The 16,848-nt window shown below is 39.3% G+C and overlaps 1 long non-coding RNA gene across 2 annotated transcripts; it reads right to left on the bottom strand.

Annotated features, from left to right (window-relative positions):
- Positions 1-819: 819 nt before the first annotated feature.
- Positions 820-4,229, bottom strand: LOC147371043 (uncharacterized). Of its 2 annotated transcripts, none has more exons than XR_015165753.1 (3): positions 4,096-4,229; positions 1,467-1,642; positions 820-921 (listed from the first exon to the last, which is right to left on the bottom strand). It is a non-coding gene; the product is annotated as an uncharacterized LOC147371043 (long non-coding RNA). The 2 variants fall into 2 exon arrangements; XR_015165754.1 differs by having other exon boundaries at positions 1,467-1,590; positions 4,096-4,228.
- Between the last annotated feature and the right edge of the window lie 12,619 nt (positions 4,230-16,848).

Below are 16,848 nucleotides of genomic sequence, written 5' to 3'. Positions count from 1 at the left end.
TCAGGCCTTTATGATAATTACTGTGGGTGGAATTATAGTGATGATGGTAGAAATGGTTTTGGTTCACAGCTCATAAAGAAATACTGATCCAGCAAATGGGAAATTTGTCTCTTTTTTTTCTGGAGAGACCGATGATAGAAGTCACAGAGGGGCCTCCCAGTGATCACCATTCACTAGCTTTTGAGCTTTACGTGCCAGGCACTGTGCTAGGGGCCGGCAGGGAATCCCTTGGGGTAGATGAGTTCCCCTCAACTGACAAACAAGAAACTGAGCTGAAATAGTTTAGAGCTAATTATCTCATTACTGAATTCAGTGATAACCGTGTAAATTGAACTTTAAAACATCAGGAATCAGGGAACCACCAGGCCAAGTGTCGCTATGGCGTTAAATTGCCCCAGCAATATTCCCTTGGAGCCCACTCCTTGCCTTCCCTCCTGCCCTCTCAGGTTATAAGAATATTCTTGGGACTTTCCTGGTGGTCCAGTGGCTAAGACTCCGCCCTCCCAAAGGGGCGGGGAAGAGGGGGAGGAGGGTGGTAAGGGGTAGGGTTCCATTCCTGATCAGGGCACTAGGTCCCACATACCACAACTAAAGATTGAAGCTCCCATGTGCCTCGACTAAGACTCAGCACAACCAAATTTTTAAAAACTCAACATTGAAAAAACGAAAAGAGTCTTCTTGATGGAATGTTTGGCAGAGGAGTAGAGATCCATTTGTTTGGGTCTGGAGTGAATCTCTGAGGTGACCTTGGGACCAACCACAGCAACCTTCCTTCAGGTCTAACATCACCTTTCTAAAGCACATTCACAGCGCATAAAATCTGTTCCATAAATAGTACATGTCTTTCTTTTCTTTAAAATGTTATACACATTGTTTCACCAAAGAATTGGTCATAAGAGTATATCCCAGACGTGGAGAGACCTGAAAAGGAGAAAAGGTGGGAGAGTCAGGATTTGGACCCAAGGCAGCTTGACCTCTGCTTTTAGGAGGCTAAGATACAGGTGGTGGGAGAGAAGTTACGAATTGTGGAAGGTAGGCTGCAAAAGTCCTGGCATCATAGATCCTTTTCTTTGAGGCAGTAAAGAAGGAATGGGGTATCACTGTTTACCTCGTTATGGGGAACACAATAGTCTTTTGCTGCTTCTGTACATAATCATTTGGAATTTACCAAAAAGGTAACTGGGCAAAACAAAGACTTTCATGGCACAATATATCTTAAATAAATAAACTACTCAGGCTAGAAAAAGTTGATATTTTATGAGACCCTCTCATAATCTAAGGGAAAGATTATTTGGACTCAACCTCATATCGAAGGAGTAGAACAAGTACTTATTATTTCTGGCATTGTTTCCAGCATATTTATGTGATGTTTGGGATGAATAAGACTATCAGATGTTTTTTTAAAAAACCAAAATCTCAGGGATTCAGCACAGTAAAACTTTAAATGTCACTTCTCTCTCACTCACAATCTACTGCGGAAGCTCCTGGGTGGTGGCACACGGGGGCAGCTCTCCTCCAGACAGGACTCAACCCTTCAGAATCCTCCCATCATCTAACTGCTCCATCATCATGTGTTGCTTCCAATTTTGCCTCAGAAAAAGAAGAGAAGGAGCACAGGAAATATACGTCTTCTTTCAGCACCCTTTGAATGAAAGTGACACAACACTTCTGCTCACATTCCATGGCCCCGCTTTAATGCAAGGGATCCAGGAAATAGTTTTGCTGGGTATTTAGGAAGAGGAAATAGGTTGGGTGAGCACCCAATTAATCCTTGCTACACATGTATTAGGGAGGGCTTCCCAGGTAGCTCAGTGGGTAAAGAATCCACCTGCAATTTAGGAGACACAGGAGACTTGGGTTCGATCCCAGAGTCAGGAAGATCCCCTGAAGGAGGCCATGGCAACCCACTCCAATATTCTTGCCTGGAGAATCTTATGAACAGAGGAGCCTGGCAGGAGTCCGTAGGGTCGCAAAGAGTTGAACATAACTCAAATGACTTAGCACACACACATATTAACTTATTTAACTCAAACAATCATATGAAATAGGTCCCTTTTAGCCCTATTTTTACAGTCTAAACATCAAATAATTTTCCTAAGGTTTCATACCTAGTTAGTAGTAGGGGAATCAGGATTCAAATTCAGTTGATTTGCCACTGATATCCATGCTCTTAATCACTACACTAAACTATTTATCCAATGTAATGAAAAGGAGAAGGATTTAAGAGATTTTAGAAGATAGGGTCAATAGGATGTGCTTACAGATAATACATGCAGGTCAAGAGGGATAAAAACTGAGATAGCTCTGAGTTTTCTAGTCTGAGTAATTAGAATGGTAACATCATAACTGAGAAAGAATCTGTGGAAACATGAGTTTGGTTTTCGTCATGTTAATCATAATAGGCTCTATGAGACCATGTGGCAGTGACTAATATTCAATTGGAAATTCAAGCCCGATGCTCTAAGAGACATAGGATTGGTGATCTAAATCAAGAGATAACTACAAAGATGTGGTTGGTGGTGGTTGTCATGAGTGTGTTTCTAAAACATTAGTGACCAAAGAGAGTTGGAAGAGAAGAGAACCAAAAACAGAAATTTGATGAGCAACTATTTCTGGAGTTGATGTGTGTGGGTGTGTGTGTGTATAGCAAGATAGAGGAGAGAAAGACAGAGACACTTAAAGACTCCTCAGGTGCCGCTGAAGGTAAGAAGAAGGCTTGGAAAACCAGATTAGAGAGAGTTTCAAGGGTCAGAGAGTATTCAACAGTGTGAGATACTGCAGACAGTTCCTAAAAGGTCAGAATAAGAAGAAACTGTTTACTGGGAAATTATGAAATTCCAAGCATGGTTTCAGGTAATGCTTATGCAGCTAAGGAAAGAAACCACCTTGCACTCTGTTTGGAAGAAGAGGAGACCTCATTATAATATTTTCAAAATGGCACTGATACCAGTGGCTGCAGTCTAGGTTACTTTAAAATTTCAATATACTCATGAGAGCCAGGAACCAGGTTATAGGGGGCTGACAAGGGAGTGGGAAATGGAGACAAGAAAACAATAAATGCAAAAGCATTTGGAGTGAGAAGAAAGAAAGGAGGAAAGAGAAGCTAGTGTCATTTTTCATGTATGTGACTAATATTTATGGAGTACCGGGGTTAAAGGAAGTTTGGAAGGGTTGAGAAATAGTTTAATGAGTTATAGAGTTAATTAAAAAAAAAGAGGAGTATGAAGGAACAAGGTGCTAGAAGAAAAGGGAAGTGGGAAGTGTGGAGGTCATAGTCTGCTGCTGCTGCTGCTGCTAAGTCGCTTCAGTCGTGTCCAACTCTGTGCGACCCCAGAGATGGCAGCCCACCAGGCTCCTCTGTCCCTGGGATTCTCCAGGCAAGAATACTGAGTGGGTTGCCATTTCCTTCTCCAAGGCATGAAAGTGAAAAGTCAAAGTGAAGTCGCTCAGTCGTGTCCGACTCTTAGTGACCCCATGGACTGCAGCCCACCAGGCTCCTCCGTCCATGGGATTTTCTAGGCAAGAGTACTGGAGTGGGGTGCCATTGCCTTCTCCGGTCATAGTCTAGGTGAAGGAATTTCAGGGGAGAGGTCTTCCTGTGTGAACAGTGAGGAAGAAGCCTGAGGAGAAGAGAAACTCAGGAAGAGAAGATTAGGCTCTAACTGTCAGTCGAAATGCACAGTCAAAAATAACTATTAGAGACTGTGTTTTCAGTTAGGGCTGCCATATAATATAGAAACAATAGAAATTCGTTTTTCTCCTGATTCTAGAGGCTACAAATCCAAGAATGAGGTACCAGGTGGGTTGATTCTTTCTAAAGCCTCTCTCCTTGGCTTATAGAGAACTTTCTTTTCCCTGTGTCTTCACACGGGTCCCTCAGTATGTCTGTGTTCTAATCTCTCCTTATTGTAAGGACACCAGTCATATTGGATCAGGGCCCACTCCAGCTACCTCATTTAAACTTAGTTGGCTTTTTAAAGCCTTTCCCAAATACAGTCACATTCTGAGCTACTGGAGGTTAAGAAATCAACATACAAATTATGTGGGTGGGCAGGAGACACAATTCAACCCAAAACAGAAATATCTTCTACTGACCTTCATGAGGACACAGAACTACAGGAAACAAATCATCCCAGTTTGCCCAGTACCATTTTGGTTTTAGCACAGAAAGCACTTTGTTCAGGAACCCCTCAGTCTCCAGTCGACCAGGGTGATTGGTCAGGCCACCTGGAAGCCAACAAAATTGGTTTGAATAAAATCAGATTGGCTGATTTGAGACTGCTGCCAATTACTTGTTTATATGGAAGGGGTTTCTGTCTTCTGGAAGGTTTTATATCTGGCTGTCAAAGCTACTCATAAGTAATGATCTGATGCTTATATATATATACACATACATATATATCTTTAATAGGATAAATATGCCTTTGAATACATATATCTCCTGACAAGTTTTTATAGCAATCTGAAAGATATTGACATAATAATACCCATTATAATAGATCAGCATTCATCACATTGGCAGCAAGACTTTAAAAACAACAACGGTGTCAGGACTTGTTGAATTACAGATTCAAACAATGCTGCTTCTCTGTTGACAATTTCACTGTATCAACAATTATTTTTAAGTTTTAGATTCAGTCTGCTTTAGAATTACATTCTTTTCATTAAAGAAATTGTTAGAGCAGCACTTCCATAATCTTAACATCTAAATTTTTCTGACTGTGTGTGCCCACACGGTCATAGGTAGATGTCATTAGAACTGCTAAAGTAGGGGAACCTTGAAGAGAGGTTGGAGTGAGACTATGAGCAGCTAACCCTGGTGGTCCTGAAGTTATAGGGCAGTGAGACCCCCAGTCCTTGAGTAGAAAGGGGCAACCCTAGGCTATGTGGTGGCCAAGTTCTACTCACTTTCTCAGTGGAGTCTTTTCTGAACCCCAAAGTTGCCTAAGATACTCCTCTTATTTGCTTCTCTAGTTCCTGGGTCATTGCATTTAGTTCATTGCATTGAATTTATGATATCAAGTAAATGGTTTTTGAGTCAATGTTTAATTTTACATTTTAAAAAATGTGAAAATTTCAAAATTTGTCATAAAATGCAAAGTATATAAAAGAAAAATCAATGTTAATAAATATAACTAGTTGAACTTATTCTATATAGCAATTTGTATGCCAGAAAACAGATGGCACCATCAACAAGTCATTAACAAGACTTTGCTGAAGGAATTACTTTCAGGGGTGGGAGCAGAGTAAAGGGAAACCAACAAAGAATGGCATCCCAGGGCTAACAAGAACAGGGAGTCTTTACCACTCCCAGGCCTGAAGGGGCATGGAGGGAGAGCAGTGCCTGGAACCAAAGAAGAGCCTGTAGCTACAGGAGAAGTTTTAGAAAACAGCAGGGCACTTCACTAGAGAAATTAGCTAGACAGGTCCCCCCATGGCCAGGAGAATACATTACCCCACTTCTCTCCACCATTTACGCCTCCAGTGTTTCCCATTAAGAGGAGCCCACTGGAAGCCAGAATCACAAAGTAGAATGGAAAGAAGTAGAGAGTGGAACTGGAGAGCAAGTGCAGAGTGGCAAAATGCAAATCCAAAACAACTACCATTTTAAAAGAATTTAGGGACTTCCCTCGTGGTCCAATGGTTGAGACTCCACGCCTCTAGTACAGGGGGCCCAGATTTGAGCCCTGGTCAGAGAACTGGATCCCACATACCACAACTGGGAGTTCCCAGGCTGCACCTAGGAGTTCACCTGCTGCAAACGAAAGATCTCACGTGCAGCAAAGGCCCCGAGTACTGCAACTGGGACCCGGTACAGCCAAATAAGCAAATAAATACATATTTTTTAAATAAAAAAATTTAACTGGTCAGTTTCTAGAGGTGCATCCAGGCTCCTTCTGTAGCTAATCCATCCTGACAGGGACAAAGAGAGGCTGTGGGGTATAGCATGATGCATTGCCTGTTTATAGGATGGAAATACTATAAAGAACACATTACCATCCTTGTCATAGGGTGTGACCTTAAGCACTCAGCAATCTAATTCTTTTTTAAAGCTTGTTAGAAGGAAATTATAAACAGGGAAGAGCATCTACTCTGTAGGACATGGGTGCTATTTACTCCATTTTAAATTCTATTCTTACATCAAACTGGATCAGCAGAAGGCCTCCTGAATACCAGATTACATTAGTCCATAGAAGAACAATTTTTGGTGATTTGTTTGGGCTCCAAAATCACTGCAGATGGTGATTGCAGCCATGAAATTAAAAGACGCTTACTCTTTGGAAGGAAAGTTATGACCAACCTAGACAGCATATTCAAAAGCAGAGACATTACTTTGCCAACAAAGGTTCGTCTAGTCAAGGCTATGGTTTTTCCTGTGGTCATGTATAGATGTGAGAGTTGGACTGTGAAGAAGGCTGAGTGCCGAAGAATTGATGCTTTTGAACTGTGGTGTTGGAGAAGACTCCTGAGAGTCCCTTGGACTGCAAGGAGATCCAACCAGTCCATTCTGAAGGAGATCAGCCCTGGGATTTCTTTGGAAGGACTGATGCTAAAGCTGAAACTCCAATACTTTGGCCACCTCACGCAAAGAGTTGACTCACTGGAAAAGACTCTGATGCTGGGAGGGATTGGGGGCAAGAGGAGAAGGGGACGACAGAGGATGAGATGGCTGGATGGCATCACTGACTTGATGGACGTGAGTCTGAGTGAACTCTGGGAGTTGGTGATGGACAGGAAGGCCTGGCGTGCTGCGATTCATGGGGTCACAAAGAGTCAGACACGACTGAGCGACTGATCTGATCTGATCTGATCCTGGATCTCAGGATTTAATATCTGAGTAAATATTTAATATCTTTCAATAATTCTAGAAAATTCTGACTCCATTATCTTTTACAACATTGTCTCTCCTCCATTTTCTCTAGTCTCTTCTTTTGGAAAATTTAATTAAGCATGTGTTAGATTTTATTATTCTAACTTCTGTAACTCAGTATCTCTTTATCTTTGAATTGAATTCTGGGTAATTTCTTTAAATTTATTTTCAAGTTCACAAATTCTCTGTTCATTTATATTGCGTATGATATTAAATACATCAGCTGAGTTTTAAATAATAAATTATATTTCTTGAAACTTTATTTTTATAAATTCTTTGAAGGCTGAATTGAAGCTGAGTACTCCAAAGAGTTATTTGTTTCTATTAACTTGGCAACACTTAAAATTCCCTACTCAAGTATTCTTGACCACCAACCACCTACAGTGTGAGTGGTTATGAATTCTCAGGAGAGAATTCTTCTCTTTTTATACAGTGACAAAGACTCGAAAGGCAATTCTTCAGCTGTTCCCTCCTGCTTTCAGTTAAATTCCTGACTTTCACAAAACTTCAGCAATGCACTGATTTTTAAAATAGGTTAGCCAGTATATCATTGTTATTTCCACCACTTACTTCATTTTGGTTACTTCAATCAGGAATAGCAACATGTAGCTATTACACATTTTAAAGTGATTTTCTGCTCTAGTTATGGCATCTATCATGTATTAAATTGTTAATCTTTTAACCTTTAATTATATCTTCAATAATTTATTACTTAAAAAAATTTCACCTGACTCTTTCAACAGTTCTATTTCAGCAAAACATCTGTTTGAAGCATTATCTTGGTTTTTCTTCTCTGGCTTGCTGGTACTACTAGGGCAAGATCTTATTTTCCATTTCCTGCTCAGTCCTCAGGCTCTGCATGAACTGACCTATTTGACAGGTCAAATGATTAGGGTCTTTTGTACAGTGGCAGGTTGACAAAGGGGAAAGCTACCGCTCTCATGGGCTGGTGGTGAACCCACTGGCCATCTGTTAACATCTAGCTGAAGGTTTGAAAAGAAGTCTCTCTTCTCCCAGATCTCCCTGGGCAAAAGCCAGGACTCTTTCCTAGCCTCAGGGGCTAGGAGCAATTCATCTCATGGGTGTAGCTCTCCTCCACATAATTTGTCATCAGCTGGGTTAATTTTACCTTCACAAAAGCAAACAAACATATAAGTACGTGTATCTGTTTCCTAGAGGGACTCATTGGTTCACCCTACAGTCTTTCATTGGAAACCATGAAACTGGGAACTTGTCTTTATGCATGCCCTAAAGAGGAGCCTGGTGGGCTACAGTCCATAGGGTTGAAAAAGAGGTGGACACGACTTGGTGATTAAACAAAGCAACAGCAAGAACAAACAGGTGAGAGTGTCTTTGCTTTCAGAGACCCTGGAGCCTATGACCTCAAGGACCCATCCAGGTGCTCCCACTTACCTGCTCCAATTTTTTCTTTGGAGAAGTAGTTGAGAGAGGTGGTTGAGAGGTGAAATTTGGGGACTTGGGTTCAGCTGCCAGTCTTTCTCACAATGCATTTGAATCACATGTCTCCTGTTAGTGACAAGGAGGACTTATCTTATCTGAAAGATGTGAACTAAGAGCACCAGAGAAGTGGTTTGCTAAGGGAAAATAGGAGTGCTATTGTCAAAAGGAGGAAAAAGTTATGATGGGAGGGTATAAACACCTGATATCTCCTATATTGTAGGGCCTATAAGCCTTACTCACAGTAGATACACATATATTGAGGGTTATTAAAATAGATAGGTAATTTAATTAAATACCAAGAATAGAATTCCATCTGATTGCATTGTTATTAATTGCTGATATGGTTCTCAAATGAGAATATGCTTATCCTGGTTAGGATGTTTTTCACTGCAAGATATAGAATCCTGACTAAGACTAATTTACCAATTATGGAATATTGTTAGGTCATATAGTTGAAAATCCTTAGATAAGGAGGACTTCAGATTTAATGCAATCATGACTTTGCCTCCGTTCCTCTCAGAAGCATTTGTTTCTGCTTTTTTGTCTCTGTGTTAGCAATTTCCTCACGCTGACTTTCTTCTTGGTCAAATGATGGCTTCCAGCTATAACATGGACAACATACTTTCTTTTTCACATTGAGCTGTTGAGGTGGGGGTGGGGAGCTGGAGAGAGAAAGAGAAACATCTTATAGCTCCTTAAGATCAAATAATTTTCTCAGAAGCTTTCAGCAAATTTTTCTTTAATTCTCATTGTCCAGAATTAGGTAATGCAAATGTTTCTTTTTTAATGGCTTTACTGAGTTATAATTGATATACAATAAAATCACACATGGGCTTTCCTGAAGAATCTGCCTGCAATGCAGGAGACACAGGAGATGCAGGCTCTGTCCCTGGGTCAGGAAGATCCCCTGGAGAAGGAAATGGCAACCTGCTCCAGTGTTCTTGCCTGGAAAATCCCATAGACAGAGGAGCCTGGCGGGCTACAGTCCAAAGGGGCACAAAGTGTCAGACACAACTAACTACACAGGCACTTAAGCCACATATATTTAAAGTATAAAATTTGATAAATTTTGACTGAAGTTGAACGGTTCTATGAAGACCTACAAGACCTTTTAGAACTAACACCTGAAAAAGATGTCCTTTTCATTATAGGGGATGGAATGCAAAAGTAGGAAGTCAAGAAACACCTGGAGTAACAGGCAAATTTGGCCTTGGAATACAGAATGAAGCAGGGCAAAGACTAATAGAGTTTTGCCAAGAAAATGCACTGGTCATAACAAACACCCTCTTCCAACAACACAAGAGAAGACTCTATACATGGACATCACCAGATGGTCAACACCAAAATCAGATTGATTATATTCTTTGCAGCCAAAGATGGAGAAGCTCTATACAGTCAGCAAAAACAAGACCAGGAGCTGACTGTGGCTCAGACCATGAACTCCTTATTGCCAAATTCAGACTTAAATTGAAGAAAGTAGGGAAAACCACTAGACCATTCAGGTATGACCTAAATCAAATCCCTTATGATTATACAGTGGAAGTGAGAAATAGATTTAAGGGCCTAGATATGATAGATAGAGTGCCTGATGAACTATGGAATGAAGTTCGTGACAATGTACAGGAGACAGGGATCAAGACCATTCCCATGGAAAAGAAATGCAAAAAAGCAAAATGGCTGTCTGGGGAGGCCTTACAAATAGCTGTGAAAAGAAGAGAAGTGAAAAGCCAAGGAGAAAAGGAAAGATATAAACATCTGAATGCAGAGTTCCAAAGAATAGCAAGAAGAGATAAGAAAGCCTTCTTCAGCCATCAATGCAAAGAAAGAGGAAAACAACAGAATGGGAAAGACTAGAGATCTCTTCAAGAAAATCAGAGATACCAAAGGAATATTTCATGCAAAGATGGGCTCGATAAAGGACAGAAATGGTATGGACCTAACAGAAGCAGAAGATATTAAGAAGAGATGGCAAGAATATACAGAAGAACTGTACAAAAAAGATCTTCACAACCCAGATAATCACGATGGTGTGATCACTGACCTAGAGCCAGACATCCTGGAATGTGAAGTCAAGTAGGCCTTAGAAAGCATCACTACGAACAAAGCTAGTGGAGGTGATAGAATTCCAGTTGAGCTCTTCCAAATCCTGAAAGATGATGCTGTGAAAGTGCTGCACTCAATATGCCAGCAAATTTGGAAAACTCAGCAGTGGCCACAGGACTGGAAAAGGTCAGTTTTCATGCCAATCCCAAAGAACAGCAATGCCAAAGAATGCTCAAACTACCACACAATTGCACTCATCTCACACGCTAGTAAAGTAATGCTCAAAATTCTCCAAGCCAGTCTTCAGCAATATGTGAACCATGAACTTCCTGATGTTCAAGCTGGTTTTAGAAAAGGCAGAGGAACCAGAGATCAAATTGCCAACATCTGCTGGATCATGGAAAAAAGCAAGACAGTTCCAGAAAAACATCTGTTTCTGCTTTATTGACTATGCCAAAGCCTTTGACTGTGTGGATCACAATAAACTGTGGAAAATTCTGAAAGAGATGGGAATACCAGACCGCCTGATCTGCCTCTTGAGAAATCTGTATGCAGGTCAGGAAGCAACAGTTAGAACTGGCCATGGAACAACAGACTTGTTCCAAATAGGAAAAGGAGTATGTCAAGGCTGTATATTGTCACCCTGCTTATTTAACTTCTATGCAGAGGACATCATGAGAAACGCTGGACTGGGAGAAACACAAGTTGGAATCAAGATTGCCGGGAGAAATATCAATAACCTCAGATATGCAGATGATACCACCCTTATGGCAGAAAGTGAAGAGGAACTCAAAAGCCTCTTGATGAAAGTGAAAGTGGAGAGTGAAAAAGTTAGCTTAAAGCTCAACATTCGGAAAATGAAGATCATGGCATCGGGTCCCATCACTTCATGGGAAATAGATGGGGAAACAGTGGAAACAGTGTCAGGCTTTATTTTTGGGGGCTCCAAAATCACTGCAGATGGTGACTGCAGCCATGAAATTAAAAGATGCTTACTCCTTGGAAGGAAAGTTATGACCAACCTAGATAGCATATTCAAAAGCAGAGACATTACTTTGCCAACAAAGGTTCGTCTAGTCAAGGCTATGGTTTTTCCTGTGGTCATGTATGGATGTGAGAGTTGGACTGTGAAGAAGGCTGAGTGCCGAAGAATTGATGCTTTTGAACTGTGGTGTTGGAGAAGACTCTTGAGAGTCCCTTGGACTGCAAGGAGATCCAACCAGTCCATTCTGAAGGAGATCAGCCCTGGGATTTCTTTGGAAGGAATGATGCTAAAGCTGAAACTCCAGTACTTTGGCCACCTCATGCGAAGAGTTGACTCATTGGAAAAGATTCTGATGCTGGGAGGGATTGGGGGCAAGAGGAGAAGGGGACAACAGAGGATGAGATGGCTGGATGGCATCACTGACTTGATGGATGTGAGTCTGAGTGAACTCTGGGAGTTGGTGATGGACAGGAAGGCCTGGCGTGCTGCGATTCATGGTATCGAAAGGAGTCGGACACGATGGAGCGACTGATCTGATCTGATCTAATACACTATTTAATCATCACCACAATCAAGTGGTGATGATTTATCCATGATTTATCCATGTTTCAGATTTATCCATGTTGTTGTGTTTATTAGTAGTTAATTTCTCTTTATAGTTGAGTAGGATTCTGTTGCAGAGAAGGCAATGGCACCCCACTTCAGTACTCTTGCCTGAAAAATCCCATGGACGGAGGAGCCTGGTAGGCTGCAATCCATGGGGTCGCTAAGAGTTGGACACGACTGAGTGACTTCACTTTGACTTTTCACTTTCATGCATTGGAGAAGGAAATGGCAACCCACTCAGTATTCTTGCCTGGAGAATCCCAGGGACAGAGGAGCCTGGTGGGCTGCCATCTCTGGGGTCGCACAGAGTCAGACACAACTGAAGCGACTTAGCAGCAGTAGCAGCAGCAGTATTCTGTTGTATGGATATACCATAACTTATTTATTCACTCCTCTGTTGATAGATATTTAGGTTGCTTCCAGTTTGGGGCTATACAAATGAAGTTGCTAAAACATTGTGTATAACTATGTGTATAGATATATACACATAGTTTTTGTTTTCATGTGTAAATACCCAGGAATGAAATGGCTAGAGCCTATGTTTGGCATACGTATAAAGTTTTAAGAAGCTGCAAACTGTTCTCCTAAAAGTTACATTATTTTAAATTCCCATCAGCTTCTTATGAGAATTCTAGGTCAATAATACTCCTGTAACATTTGGTATAAACTTGGTCTTTTTAGTTTTAACCACTCTAAATGTTATGTGTGGTGCTATCTCATTATAATTTACTTTGCATTACTCTAATGTCTAATTATAAAGTGTATCTTATCATATGCTTATTTTTCATTTGATGTAATGTATGTTCAAATAGTCTGTCCATTTTACAGTGTTGCTTTTATTATTGAATTATGAATTTGTTTTATATTCCAGATAAAAGTCTCTTATCAGATGCAAGCTTTATTTCTTTCTAGACTTGGAAGCTCATCTTTTCATCTTCTGTTGAACAGCAGAAGTTTCTAATTGTGCTGAAGTCTTATTTATTTATTCATTCACTATATTGTGGTTTTAGTATTGTGACAAAGAACTCTTTGCTTAATTCAGACTTAGACTTCCATTTGTTTTCTTCCAGAACTTTAGTAGTGTGAGGCCTTAATTTTAGACCTGTTATTTAATTTTCACATAAAGTCCTTTTAAAAAATATATGGATACCCAATTTTTCCAGGGTCATTCATTGAAAAGACTACTTCCTCTGCTGTACTGCCTTTACAACTTCTCATGTTTGCTATAGGTTTTCCAAACGTCCTCTAATACATCTTAAGAAAGTTCCTTTCTATTCCAACTTTGCTGAGCATATTTTTATAGCATGAATAATATTGGGTTTTATCAAATGCTTTTCTAAATCAATGGAGATGGTGATTTTTTTCTTTTTTAGTTTAGTAATATATTGAAATACATTGATTTTTGAATGTTAAATGAACTTACATTCGAATTTCACTTATTTTATATCATCTTATTTACATATACTGAATTCAATTTGCTAAAATTTTATATAGAATATTTGCATCTATGCTCATTAGTGATATTGGTATATAGTTTTTTCTTTTTCTTGTAGCGTCTTCTTGTCTGGTTCTGGCTCAGGACAATTATACCAATCTGGAATGAGTTGAAAAACATTCCCTTCTCTCTTTTTGTGTGTCTGTATAGAATTGGTACTTCTTTTAATGCTTAATAAACTTTATCAGTCAAGACTTCTGGACCTAGAATTCTCATTTAGGAAGACTTTTAAACTACATATCCAATTTCTTTAATTGATGGAGAATTCTTCAGGTTATTTATTACACTTTGATACTTAGTGTCTTGCAAAGAATTTGCCATTTCACCTAAGTTGTTAAATTTGTAATCATAAAGTTGTTCATAATACTTCCTTATTATATTTCTTTAAAAAATTTGACTTCCTATTTTGAGAATACTGAAGATTCACATGGAGTTGTAAAAAGGAATATATGGAGATCTTATGTACTTTTTAAATAAGCTTCTCCCAATGGTAATGTTTTGCAAAACTATAGTACAATATTACAAAATTATAGTATTTATACAGTCAAGATATAGAACATTTCCATCATATGGATCCCTCATATTCCTCTTTAGTAACCACATCCACTTCTCCTTCCTCCATATCTTCTTAACCCCTGCTGCTGCTGCTAAGTTGCTGCAGTCGTGTCCAACTCTGTGCGACCCCATAGATGGCAGCCCAGCAGGCTCCGCCGTCCCTGGGAACTACTAATTTGTTCTCCATTTCTATAATGTCCTTACATCAAGGACATTATATAAATGAAATCGTACAGTATGTAACCTTTTAGAATTACTTTTTTCCACTCAGCCTAATTGCTGGAGAACTCTACAGGTGGTTGTGTGTATCAGCAGTTCATTTCTTTATTTTGCTGAGTAGTATTCTACGGTGTGGATGTTCCAGTTTCTTTACGCATTGCTTCTACTTTTTGGTTGTTGCAAATAAAGCTTCTATAAACATTCTTGTATTTGTGTGAGAGTAAATTTTCATTTCTCTGGGATAAATGCCCACAAATGTAATTACTGGGTCATCTGGTAGTTGCATGTTTAACTTTTTAAGAAACTGCTGAACTGCTTTCCAGAGTGACTGTACATTTTACATTCCACCCAGTAATACCCGAGTGATCCAATTTCTTCACACCCACACCAGCATTTGATGTTGTCACAATTTTTTATTTTAGCCATTTTCATAGGTGTGTTGCAATATTTCATTGTGGTTTCAGTTTATACATATTTTTAAGGGCTAATGAAGTTGAATGTATTTTCAATATATACCTACCTGCCATCTGTCTACCCTCTTTGGTTGAGTTCCTGTTCACGTTTTTGTCTATTTTCTAACTGGATTGTTTGTTTACTTAGAGATTTGAGCGTTCTTTGCATATTCTCGTCAGTCGTCTTTTGTTGCCTGTGTGTTCTGCAAATGTATTTTTCCAGTCAGTCTTAACTGAGTCTTTTACAGAACAAAAGTGTTTCATTTTAGTGAAGTCTAATGTATTATTTTTTCCTTTCATAGATTGTGCTTTTGGTGTCAAGTCTAAGACCTCAAGGCTTATTCCTGGATCCCAAAAGATTTTCACCTATGTTTAAAAAAAGTTTATAGTTTACATTTTACATTTAAGTCCGTGATCCACATTGAGTTAATTTTAACTTAAGACAAGGTTCATTTTGTGCCTATAGATGTCACATTGTTCCAGCACCATTGATTGAAAAGACTGTCTATCCTCTATGGAATTGCTTGCGCACCTTTGTCAAAACTCAGCTGGACATATTTCTGTGAATTTATTTCTGGGTTCTCCGTTCCATTGATTAGTGTGCTTACACTACTGCCAATAATTCATCATCTTAGTTACTTAAGCTATAAAATACCTTGAAATTATACAGACTGGTTCTTCCCACTTTATTCTTCTTTTTCAAAATTACTTTCACTATTCTAATTCTTTTGTCCTTCCACATATATTTTTTTACTTTTATTTTGTTATTTTTAAAAGGACAATATTTTGTCCTTTTATTTTTGCTATATCAGTTCCTTGTCTTTTCATTATATTTTAGGATAATTTTTGCTTACATTTTGACAGGAATTACTTTAAACCTGTATATTAATTTGGGCTTAATTGACATACAATTGAATTCCAATCCATGAACATGATATATCTTTCTACTTATAGCTCTTTGATTTGTTTCACCAGCATTTTAGTTTCAGGAATACATGCCCTGTATGTCTTTTATTAGATTAACACTTAAGTGTTTCACTTTTTTGAGTGCTTTAGAAGGTATTATATTTTTAATTTCAATGTCCATGTGTTCATTGCTAGTATTTATAAATACAGTTGGCTTTTAAAAGTATGTCTTGTATCCTGCAGCTTTACCAATTCTATTTGTTAGTGCTAGGAGTTTTTGGTAGATTCATTTGAATTCTCTATGTAAACAATCCTGTCACCCGCGAACGCGGACAATTTTATTTCTTCCTTTTGGCCTGCGTTTTGTTTTCGAACTATTGCACCAGCTAGCTCTTGAAGCACTGTGTTGAATAAAAGTGCTGAGGGTGGGATCTTTGCCTTGCTTCTGATCTTAGGAGGAAGGCATTTAATCTTTCATCAAATATCAAGGTAGTTGCAGGTTTCCTATTGACACTCTTGATCACTAACTGATTAACACTCACAGATGAACACTAACTGATCACACTCCTGATTGACACTGTGAGGAACTTCTCTGCATTCCTGTTTTTTCAGAGAGTTTTTTAAAGACTGCTAATGGGTGTTGGATTTTTCCAAATGCTTTTTAAAATTTTATGTATTTATTTATTTTACTTTTGGCAGTGCTGGGTCTTCATTGCTACACAGGCTTTCCTCTAGTTGCTGTGAGCAGACTCCACTCTCCTGGCAAGGCACTGCCTTCTCATTGCGGTGGCTTCCCCTGTTGCAGAGCATGGGTTCAAGGCAGCAGTGTGCGGTTTTCAGTACTTGCAACATGTGAGCTCAGTAGTGGCTTGAAGGCTCTAGAGCACTGGCTCTGTTGTTGGAGCTCATAGGCTTAGTTGCTATATAGCATGTGGGATCTTCCTGGATCAGGGATCAAATCCGTGTCTCCTGCACTGGCAGGCGGGTTCTTCACCACTGAGCCACCAGGGAAGCCCCTCCAAATGCTTTTGCTGCACTAGTTGATATTCACGTGATTTTTCTTCTTTAGTTTTATATTGTAGATTACATTGATTGATTTTTAAATATTGAAGAAGACTTGGACCCCAGGGATAAATCCCATTTTGTGATGGTACATAACTCTCTTTAGATACTGCTGAATCTTTTTGGTAAAATTTTCTTCTCTATATTCATGAAAAAAAGTTTTCCCTTTTTGTACTGTTTTTGTCTGTTTTTT

This window comes from Bos grunniens, chromosome 6 (assembly GCF_055505025.1).
Source record: "Bos grunniens cultivar Pamir isolate PY7600 chromosome 6, Bosgru_T2T1.0, whole genome shotgun sequence".
NCBI classification, from domain to species: Eukaryota; Metazoa; Chordata; class Mammalia; order Artiodactyla; family Bovidae; genus Bos; species Bos grunniens.
The sequence above is the reverse complement of the archived record's forward strand: the minus strand, read 5'-3'. Positions and strand labels throughout refer to the sequence as shown.